Source organism: Elaeis guineensis, chromosome 3 (assembly GCF_000442705.2).
Source record: "Elaeis guineensis isolate ETL-2024a chromosome 3, EG11, whole genome shotgun sequence".
Lineage (NCBI taxonomy): Eukaryota > Viridiplantae > Streptophyta > Magnoliopsida > Arecales > Arecaceae > Elaeis > Elaeis guineensis.
In genome coordinates, this window is record NC_025995.2 from 109,536,325 (window position 1) to 109,547,448 (window position 11,124).

General features: G+C 36.8%; 1 pseudogene; it reads left to right on the plus strand.

Annotated features, from left to right (window-relative positions):
* Positions 1 to 8,889: 8,889 nt before the first annotated feature.
* Positions 8,890 to 10,656, plus strand: LOC105041006 (chalcone synthase 2-like; annotated as a pseudogene).
* The last annotated feature ends 468 nt before the right edge of the window (positions 10,657 to 11,124 follow it).

Here is an 11,124-nt window from a genome sequence, read left to right on the forward strand (position 1 = left end):
ATCTAATGATTTTTGAGAATCATTTATTTAGAAAATAATTATAAAAAAAGTAATTTATAATGAAAATGATATCAAAAAGAAGATTATTGTGTTTGATTAGAGATAATTTTATACAAGAATATTATGAAATTTGTAATAATATTTTTAAATAAATAATTCAACTAATAGTATTTTTTTCTCAATTCATTTGTTACCCATTTATGGCCTACTATTAATATTTGTTATTTCAAATATTAATATATATTTAAGTGAATTAATGAATTTTTAAAATTTATTGTATAAATTAGAAAATATCTTTCTCATTATAAATAAATTTAAAATATTTTAGCATATAAATAAATATATTAAGCATTAATAAATCCTATGTTAATAATTAATATTTATTAATGAATATATTCATATGTTAAAAATACTATTGTCTATAAATATTATTAGTCAATATAATAATAATTCTTTGGCTGTCGTGTCTTCCACTCCACCATATGACGTCAGCATCCTCATGCAAACTTGCGGCCCCCCTCTCTGCCTCGAAAAAATATTCGTTGCAATGGTGATATCATATCAAATTTGTAACAAACCAATGAAAGCCTTTATATTTAATTGATTGCCATATATTTTACCAATTTTCATGGATAATACTCCACATTACCCCCCTGTATTTCATTTTTTCTCGACTGTTGATTAATTTATTACAACAGTGATATGGTATCACCATTGCAACGAAAATTTACTTGCCTCTGCCTGATCTCGAGTGGAACTGCTGGCATCCTCCACCTCCCTTCTTCCTCCTCTTCCTCTCCCAAATGGCATCCTCCACTATCATCACCTTTGCCGCCACCCACCACCACCTCACCGCCGCACCCACCACCTCCTTCGCCCTCTTCTCCCTCCTTTGCCCGCACCCTCATGCCCAAACCCTCCTTCCTCAAATGGCCTCACTCACCACCAATTTCTTTGACCTCTCCCCCTCATGTTCCCATTGGTTCACCACCTTCCGTGGCTCCCTCCTCGCCTTCCTTCCCTTCCGCCTCTGCCACCGCCACCATTGTTGCCTCCACCAAGGATCTCCTCGCACGCTTCACCACCCTCCAGACCAAGATTCTCGAGGCCATCATAAAGTTCTACAACACCTGGATGCCTAGCTCACGCTCCCCCATAAGATCCATGCCAAGGACAATAGCATCCTCTCCACCATAAAGATCCATGAAATTTGAGTAGGATGATGTATGCGTAGGCAAAGACATCACTCACCATCGAGAGAGGACCGATCGACCATCGAGAGAAGTGGGGGCGGAGTGTGAGAATTTTTTTGATTATGGGCTATCATTAATTAATTATTTTATTTTATTAAAAATGAGCTGATTATATGATTTAGGTTGATAGACATACATGTAAGCTCAATATAGTTGGTGATCCATGTGTTTTGGGCAATATGGGCTTTATATTAGATGGTGTGGCTGGGGCAGCATAGTGTATGCCTAAACCTAACTTAAGCCCATGATGAAAGAGTCTATTAGAGTTTGTTTCAGATGTGACTAGATCTCCTCTCTACTTTCTATAAATACCATAAGATTAGTTCTCAGGCTTGCCCCATCAAATAATCGCCTGTTGAGAGGAAGCTGTTGAGAAGAATTTGACTTTCGATGTTCGTGTGAGCATCTGTGATTGATCAGACTTTGAAAATCAATGATGAATACAGGTACGTACATATGATTATGTGTTCTAATTCTCTGCATATGATCTTGAAAAAATCTTTACAATTGGTATCAGAGCACGGTATTTTTGTAGGAGATTAGAATAAAAAAAGAAGGGAAGGAGAAAGAGGGCCGATTCTTCCCTGCCATGCTCCCTATCCTTTTGAATGGTTGGCCACCTCCTCTTTCCATGCGTGGTTGTCCGACATAGCACCACCGACGGTGACCGACAATGTTTGATCCCTGTTGAGCCCAATTTTTCCCTTTTCTCCCATCATCAAAAAAAAAAAAAAAGAAAAAAGGGAGGGCCGACAGTTCCCACTGCCGTGCCCTTCTCCTCCTCTTTTGCTGCCACTGCAAGCAGCCATCCAGCTAGGGAGCATTGTGAATAGGACTGATGATGATGGTGAATGCAGCTCGTCGGTCGCTCGATCGTCCAAACTAAAAAAAATAAACAAATAAAATATAATGGAGATCGTTAGATTTCAATAGATCGATGGTTTCTCCTTGATTGCGGCGGCTACCGATGGCTAGCGTCAAGGAGACAGCGGTGGCCCACTGATCAGCTAGTTTTCAACCATCATCGGTCAGATTTTGTGAAGGAGGGTGTCGGTTATGGTCCACCTTTTCGCTGCCCATTATGAGGAAGAAGGGATCCTCAACGGGTTTCGGGTTTCAACTCAAAATCCGAACCCGATTTGCTTGATTTTATTTTATGACATCTTTTGCATTTTAGTCCTTGTAGAATAAAAATTTGATTTCAATCCCAACAAAATTAAAGTTTAGTCCTTGTTATGAAATTTATTTTATAAAGTTCGTGTATTACTGTTTAGCCCTGCTAAAGCTTTTAATTTCAAAATTTTACTTCAAAGCTTCAGTTTAATCCTTGAAAAAGGTTAATTTTTGATGATAGTCCTCATAAATTAATTTTTGATATTTTTTTAATTATATGATGTAATTTGCCATTTTTTGAAATAATTTTTGAGGTATAATAGTTTGAAATTATTGTGGCATGTGATAGACCATCTGGTAGCATGTACTTTCTTTGATTGCATGTATATTTTATATACTTTCAATTTTTCTTGAGGGGGTTAAATAGCTTAAAATCTAAATTATTTATTTGAGCGGTATAAATTTTTTATGGTGGCTTTGGAATGTAATATTACATTATAATATGATCAGTGGGGTACATATTGTTAAGTATTCTATTCTGAACTTGATCATTTATGGGCATACATATGGTTAAAGTATGCCGAATTATATTTGTTTGGATATTTATTTTTTTATATAGATAATTTTATGGGTTGGCATAAATATTTATCATCAAAATAGTTTATTAATATCAGTTCATAGGATTTTTTATCATGAGAGAGATATTTTCAAGTTTTGGTGTACAATCGCCTCCCAAAGGGGGTTATTGTGTATTTTAACTGAAAATTATATGGAACTTTGTATCGTGAGGGTGCTTTAGTTTTCGGGGTCTGTCTATACAAAGATGATAGGCTTCTAAATTCTAGGATATTTCTTCTTGTGGCTTCATATGAAGAGCACTTATGTATATTGCATGTTCTGCCCAAAGGAGAATTTGTGAGATTGTATTTGGGCTCTTATTTATACCTTATGTTGTTTATGCATGTGCCCATTGATAAATATTTTATATTTTTGCTATTTGATTGTACAGTTTCATTTGGTGTGAACAATAATAATATTATTGTTGAGGTCTTGACTGGATCAAATTATAAGAAGTGAAAGTAAGATATGGTATTTGCTCTTGGAATTACTGATATTGACCTGACGTTACGTGAGGATAAACATGATGATCTGAATGACCAGAGTACACTTGAACAAAAAGATTATTTTATCAAATGAAAAAAGTCTAATAGGCGTAGCCTGATAGCTATTAAGAGGTCTGTTTCTGAATATCTATTGAGTGGTCTATTAGAGATCAATAATGCTAAAAAACTATTTGATGCCATAGGACAGAGATACCTTGTGTCTGAAAATGCTAAATCTAAATGCCTAATGAGAGAACTAGTGATCATGCATGAGTTATGATAATGTTTGGGGTGTTAGAGAATATATTTTGAAAATGGTTCATCTCCCAACCAAGCTTAAGGGTCTCAAAATTGATCTGCTTGATTTTTTTTATGTCTTATACTTTGAATTCCTTATCTGTTGAATTCTCCCAGATCAAAACTGCCTATAATACTCTGAATAAAATCTGGAGTGTTAATGAAGAAAAGCTTAAGAAAAAGAGTGAGAGTGCCCTTCTTTCCATCCAACCTAAACCCCATTCTGACAAGAGTTCTGTGAATTAGAAAAGACATAAACCTACCGCTCCTAGATAGTCTGAGGGTGCTAAGGGACATGGTAATAACCTTGGTTAGAATCATTTTGTAGGAGGTCCTAAAGCTATCCTTGAAAAAAATTTCAAATGTTTTCACTATAAAAAGAAAGCCCATATAAGGAGTCAATGCCAAAAGTTTAAGTCGTGGATAGAAAAAAAAGAAAACAGGAAGGTAAGCCCCTAGCTCTTGTTTGTTATGAATCAAATATAGTCAATGTCCTTATTGATTCCTGATGGATTGATAGTGGAGCCTCAACTCATGTTGCCATTTCTTTACAAGGGTTCATAAGCAAGTGAAAATCAAGTTTGAAGAGGCCAGGCTGAAAGTAGAAAATGATCTAGAAGTTGAAGTTGAATATATAGGAGTCGTCAAATTATCTTTAGAGTCTGATTTTGAAATTTCTTTGGAGAACACCTTTAATGTACCTTCTTTTAGAAAAAAATTGATTTCTATTTTCTCTTTAAATAGGCTTGGATTTGATTTTGATTTTTATGATGGAAAAGTTAATTTGATGTTTAACTCTCAAATTATTAGTTATGGTATTTTGAATGATGGATTATATAAGTTATATTTAGCTTGTGATAATCTCTATGCTTCTTTAAATGTTGAGAATGTAGCTGCAAAGTATTTTAGGATTAAAAATAGATCCTCTATATTGTGGTATAAGCATTTAGGACATATATTTAAAGAAAAAATTGATAAATTAATAAAGGATGATATTCTACCCTCCTTAGATTTTGGGGACATGGAGACAGTGTTGATTGTATTAGGGGTAAATTGACTAAGACTAAAATTAAAGAAAGGACAATTCATAGTTCAAGCCTTTTGAAAATCATTTACATTGACATTAGTGGATCGTATTCTTCTATAATTTATGATAATAAATACTTCATCATATTTATTGATAATTTTTCTTGATATGGTTATCTTTATTTAATTAAAAAAATCAAATGCTCTTGAAAAATTTAAAATCTTCAAAACAGAAGTCGAAATACAATTGGGAAAGGTCATCAAGATTGTAAGTTTTGATCATGGAGGTGAGTATTATGACAAACATGATATGGCAGAGTAGCATATGTGTTCGTTTGTCAAATATTTACAGAATTATGGGATTGTTATCCAATATACTATACATGATAGCTCTGAGTAGCATGGTGTGGTCGAGAGGCATAATCGCACTCTTAAGGATATGATGAGGAGCATATTGAGTAGGTCTAACTTATCAGAATATTTGTGCGGTGAGGCTCTTAAAACTATCTTATATATTTTTAATAAAGTTCTCAGTAAATCTATGCCTAAAATACCTTTCAAACTTTAGATTGGTAGGAAACCTAGCTTAAACTATCTTTGGATTTGAGGTTGTCCTATAGAAGTAAGAATATATAATTCGATGGAGAAAAAGACTGACCCCAAAATCAGTTGTTGTTATTTCATTAGATATCTAAAATATGCTAAAGGATATAGGTTCTATAGTCCTAAGAGAGGTAATAGAATTGTAGAGTTACAGACTGTAAAATTTTTAGAACTTGATGTGGCTGATGTTGAATCTTCTCTGACTGTTGATATTGACAGTAGTCAGATTGAGACTGTCTCTATTCTTGTGTCTGCTCATATGAAAATATTGTTTCTGTACCCATTGATAGAGTAGATATTCATGCCTCTGATCCTCCTGCTCCTGTTGAGAATCTTCAATCAGTTTAGTCTGTTGAGAAGGTACCATTAAGGAGATCCGCTAGACATAGGTGGCCTACCATTCCTGATGATTTTTTTATCTTAGGGAATGTGACTATAATATTGAGCATGTGGTTGATCCCGTAACCTACCATGATGCTGTGAGCTGTCCCTAGTCTGATTTGTGGATAAATGCTATAAAGGAGGAAATGTAATCTATGGCTTGAAATAAGCATCTTGGCAATGGTACTTGAAATTTGATGAGGTGATAATCTCTCTTGATTTTGAGAAAAATAAAGTTGATCAGTGCATCTATCTCAAAATCAGTGGGAGCAAGTTTATTTTTTTTATTTTATATGTTGATGACATCTTGCTTGCTAGTAATGATTTTGATTTACTTAGTGAGACTAAACAAATACTATCTCGAACTTTTGATATGAAATATCTTAGGAAGGCAACCTTTGTCCGAGGTATTGAAATTCATAAGCACAGATCACATTATCTGTTGGATTTGCATAGAAGGTATACATTAATAAGGTTCTTGAAAGATTTAATATACATAATTGCAAATCATATGATTCGCCTGTCACCAAGGGTGATAGTAAAGATCAATACCCCAAAAATGAGCTTGAGAAAGATTAAATGAAACATATGCCTTATGCCAGTGTTATAAGTAGTCTAATGTATGCTCAAATTTACACCAGATCTAACATTGCCTTCATAGTGGGAGTTCTTGATAGGTATCTATTGAACCCAGGCTTCCAATATTAAGTTGCTACAAGGAGAATGATAAGGTACTTACAGAAAATTAAAGACTACATGCTTGTGTATAGAAGATCTAATAACCTAGATTTGGTGGTCTACTCAGATTCAAATCTTGCTGGGTGCCCTGATGATTTTAAGTCAACTTCAGAATATATTTTTATATTGGTTGGAGGTGAGTATCCTGAAGGAGTGTTAATCAGACCCTGACTGCTTGTTACACTATACAAACTAAATTTATTGCCTGCTATGAGGTTGCTACTCCGGCTATTTGACTGAAAAATCTTATTATAGGGCTTCGGATTGTTCATTCTACCACCAAATCACTGATAATCTATTATAATAATAGAGCTATTGTATTCTTTACAAAGAACAATAAATCTTTCAGTGGATCTAAATATTTAAAACTGAAGTACCTGACAGTAAGAGATCTTGTGAAGAAAGAGGATATAACTGTTGAGCACATAGATACAGAGTCCATGTTGGTTGATTCTTTGACCAAGGGTTTGAGGTCCATATACTTTATAAAGCATGTTAAAAATATGGGCATATTGAGTTCTTTTGATGTACTTGGTTAGTGAGAATGATTTTGTATATATATTTTATTGATGTTTTATTGTTGCACATATTTTTCATCTCATACTCTTATAATGAATATTGATATATATTGTTGATATGATAAATTGATGGTACATTTATATTAATTTTTTTGGTTATGTGTATATATTTGTTTTAGCACATAGATACAGGTTCATGTTGGCTGATCCTCTGACCAAGGGTCCGAGGCCCATATGTTTTATAAGGCATGTTGAAAATATGGGCATATTGAGCTCTTTTGATGTACTTGATTAGGAGTGACTTTGTATATATATTTTGTTGATGTTTTATTGTTATATATATTTTTCATCTCATCTCTTATGGTGAATATTGATATACATTGTTGACATGATAAATTGATGGTATACTTATATTAATTCTTTTGGTTATATGTATATATTTGTTTTAGTACACTTGGAGATTTTTTTTTATGTACCTATTATATGAAATATGAGACCAGGTGTCCAGTCTCAGATTTGTTGTGCTGTTTCATCATTAATACCATGTTGAGTATGTGAGATAGAATGGCTTGTTGTTGAATCCATTAAATTTTTTTTTGCTTATTTTGTATCCAAGCATGTTGAAGAGAAATTGGAGGACTGACAATAAAAATTGCATATGTTTGGATCACTTTTGCATGATATTTTTCTTGCTACACTACCATACTAGGACTCATGTCGATAGTGTTAGTGATGTTCGTAACCATAGATAGGTCCTGTGTCAAATAAAAGATGTAATGACTTCCATGATTCAATATAATTGATACTACTGGATCGAGTCAGTTCCAAGGTACTATCTATGGATCATATGTTTTCAAAAATCGTAACTACGTACTGTCTTTTCTATTGTTCAATCCGAGAGTAATTTTTCAAATAAAATATTTTCAAAATTTTAAAATTATACTTAATATTATCCAAGTGGGAGAATGTGAGAATTTTTCTGATTATGGGCTGTTATTAATTAATTATTTTATTTTATTAAAGACAAGCTGATTATATGATCCAGAATTAATAGACATGCATGTAAGCCTAATATAGTTTGTGATCTATGTGTTTTGACTATACGGGCCTTATATTGGATGGTATGATTGGGATAGCACAGTGTAGGCCTAAACCTAACTTAAGTTCGTGATGGGAGGGCCTATTAGAGTTTGTTTCGGATTTGACTAGGTTCCCTCTCCACTTCCTATAAATACTATGAGATTAGTTCTCAGATTTGCCCCATCGAATAGCCACCTGTTGAGAGAAAGTTGGAGAGAAGGATTTGGCCTTTGGTGTTCGTGTGAGCATCCATGATTGATCGGGCTTTGGAAATCAATGATGAACATAGGTATGCATCTATGATTTTATGTTCTAATCTTCTGCATATGATCTTGAAAAAATCCCTACAGTAAGTGGCATGGTGGTGGGGGGCAACGGCGGACACAATGGTAGGGAAGGTGGAGGGAGTGGGTTTAGGGTTTGGGTTGGGGCAGAGATTTGGAGAAAGAGCAGGGGAATGTGAATTGGCTGAGGCAGCCGAAATGGATGACACGGTGGTTACCCATTGAACAAGTATACCACGGTCCAACAGATGATGTCCCTGGAGGTTGGTGGATAGCACGGGCTACCTTTCGGGTAGGTGGGACAGGACGAGCCGTGGCCAGATCGATGCTCAGCAAAGACTGGTTCCATCAACTCATTTTAGAATTCCACCCAGAGGGCTATATATATGGGAGCCGAGCGCATGCCACTTCTCACTCCTCAGCATTCTTCCCTAAATAATTAATTAAACCCTCCGTAACCGCTGCCCATCTCTCCATCTCCCTTCCACTTAGAATGGCTAGCATCCAGTCCATCCGCAAGGCATAGAGGGCCGACGGCCCGGCCACGATCATGGCCATCGGAACCGCCAACCCTCCTCATGCCGTCGACCAGAGCACCTACCCTGACTTCTACTTCCAAATCACCAAAAACGAGCACAAGCTCGAGCTCAAAGAGAAGTTCAAGCGCATGTGTAAGAGCTTAATTGTTGCATTCCTCGCTTCCTCCTATATTTTTGCTTAGAATACATAAAATCAGTACTCAGGAACGTTCGCCTATCTCATCACTCCTACTTAGCATGCATGCATGATATGGAGGGAGCCGGAGCCTTCCGACTTCCCATCTTTATTCTCAAAAAGAAAAAAGGAATGTGGAGGGAGCTGTCTGTAATAGTAAATTTTTATCCGGATCATACATGCATGCATATCCATACTCTATCAGGCTGTTTCAAGATTATCACTGTCATAATTCAAGTATCTTTTCATCTACCCATCAGTGGTTGACGTCATCCTACGACAGGACTTCGATTCTGTCTCTCATAAACTATTCCATGCTCCTTGATGAGAAACAAAATGATCCATTTTATTATCTAAACTGTTGAATGAAAGATACACGAGTCCCTTGTTTCTTGATGCTAGTTTGTTGCATCGTTTTGAAGGTGAGAAGTCCATGATCAAGAAGCGGTATATGTACCTCACCGAGGATATCCTCAAGCAGAATCCGAATATGTGCGCCTATATGGCATCCTCTCTGGATGCCCGACAAGACATCCTGGTGGAGGAGGTGCCGAAGCTGGGTAAGGAAGCCACCGTGAAGGCCATCAAGGAGTGGGGCCGCCCTAAGTACAACATCACCCATCTTGTTGCTGCTCTACCAGTGGCGTCGACATGCCCGGGGCCGACTACCAACTCATTTGGCTCCTAGGTCTCAACCCATCCGTCAAACGAGTCATGCTCTACCACCAGGGCTGCATCACTGGTGGGACTGTGCTTCGCATCGCTAAGGACCTTGCCGAAAATAATAAGGGTGCTCGCATGCTTGTCGTGTGCTCCGAGATTACTGTCGTCACCTTCCAAGGAATCGATGACATCCACTTCGATAACCTTGTAGGTCAAGCTCTCTTCGTCGATGGTGCAGCGGCACTCATCGTCGGAGCGGATCCAATACAAGGTATTGAGAGGCCGCTCTTTGAAATGGCTTCGACGGCACAGCCGATACTACCGGATAGTGAGGGGGCCATCGAAGGGCACCTCAGGGAAGTGGGCCTCACCTTCCACCTCCTCAATCAAGTCCCCACAATTATCTCTAAAATCATTGACAAGAGCCTCGAGGAGGCATTCTAGCCACTAGGCATCTCCGATTGGAACTCATTATTTTGGATTGCGCACCCCGATGGCCCGACCATACTTGACGCGATTGAGTTGAAGCTGAAGTTGAAGCCAGAAAAGGTTCGAGCAATGTGGCACATACTTAGTGAGTATGGAAATATGTCCAGTGCTTGCGTGTTCTTCATAATGGACGAGATGAGGAAGTGGTCCTCGAAGGAAGGAAAAAAGACCACTGGAGGGGCTCGACTGGGGAGTGCTCTATGGATTTGGGCCAGGGCTCACCATGGAGACTGTTGTCCTCAAAAGTATGGCTATCTAGGTTTTCATGCTACTTTTTTTCTTGTTGGTTCATTTGATGCAGTGTTCGACCAAACAATATTTTGAAAAAACTATATATGTATGAGATATACAATGAATAAAATGGGCAAATAAAAAGCCTGATGGATTGTGATAATACTAATTGGTAAGTGTATTTTCCTCCAAGATTTACTGAATTGTTTGCCCACAAAGGAAAAAAAATTGCGTATTGAGGCGGGCAATCTTGATGTAAGATCCTATATAAGTTAATTCCTCGTGTGGTCAATTCCTATATAACGTAAATTAACGAACAATATTTCTCCATTGTACTGAAGTTCTTCTTCCTGGTGTAGTCAATTAATTCCTACTTTAGACGCGCATGCTTGCGGTTAAATTAAATGAGGTATTTCTATTTCACATCTCCTGAAATCAAGTGCGTCTTTTGCTTGCATCAGAAACGTATAAATCAGGAAATTTAGACAGACACCATTAGTTGTATTCCACTTTTAACTGCCAAACATACATGCGTACACGAAATTTTCCATCACTAGTCAAGCCGACGATGTTTGACTGCTATTCTCAGTAGCCATTTTCAGAACGTCAAGAGTACATAACCATTGCTTGA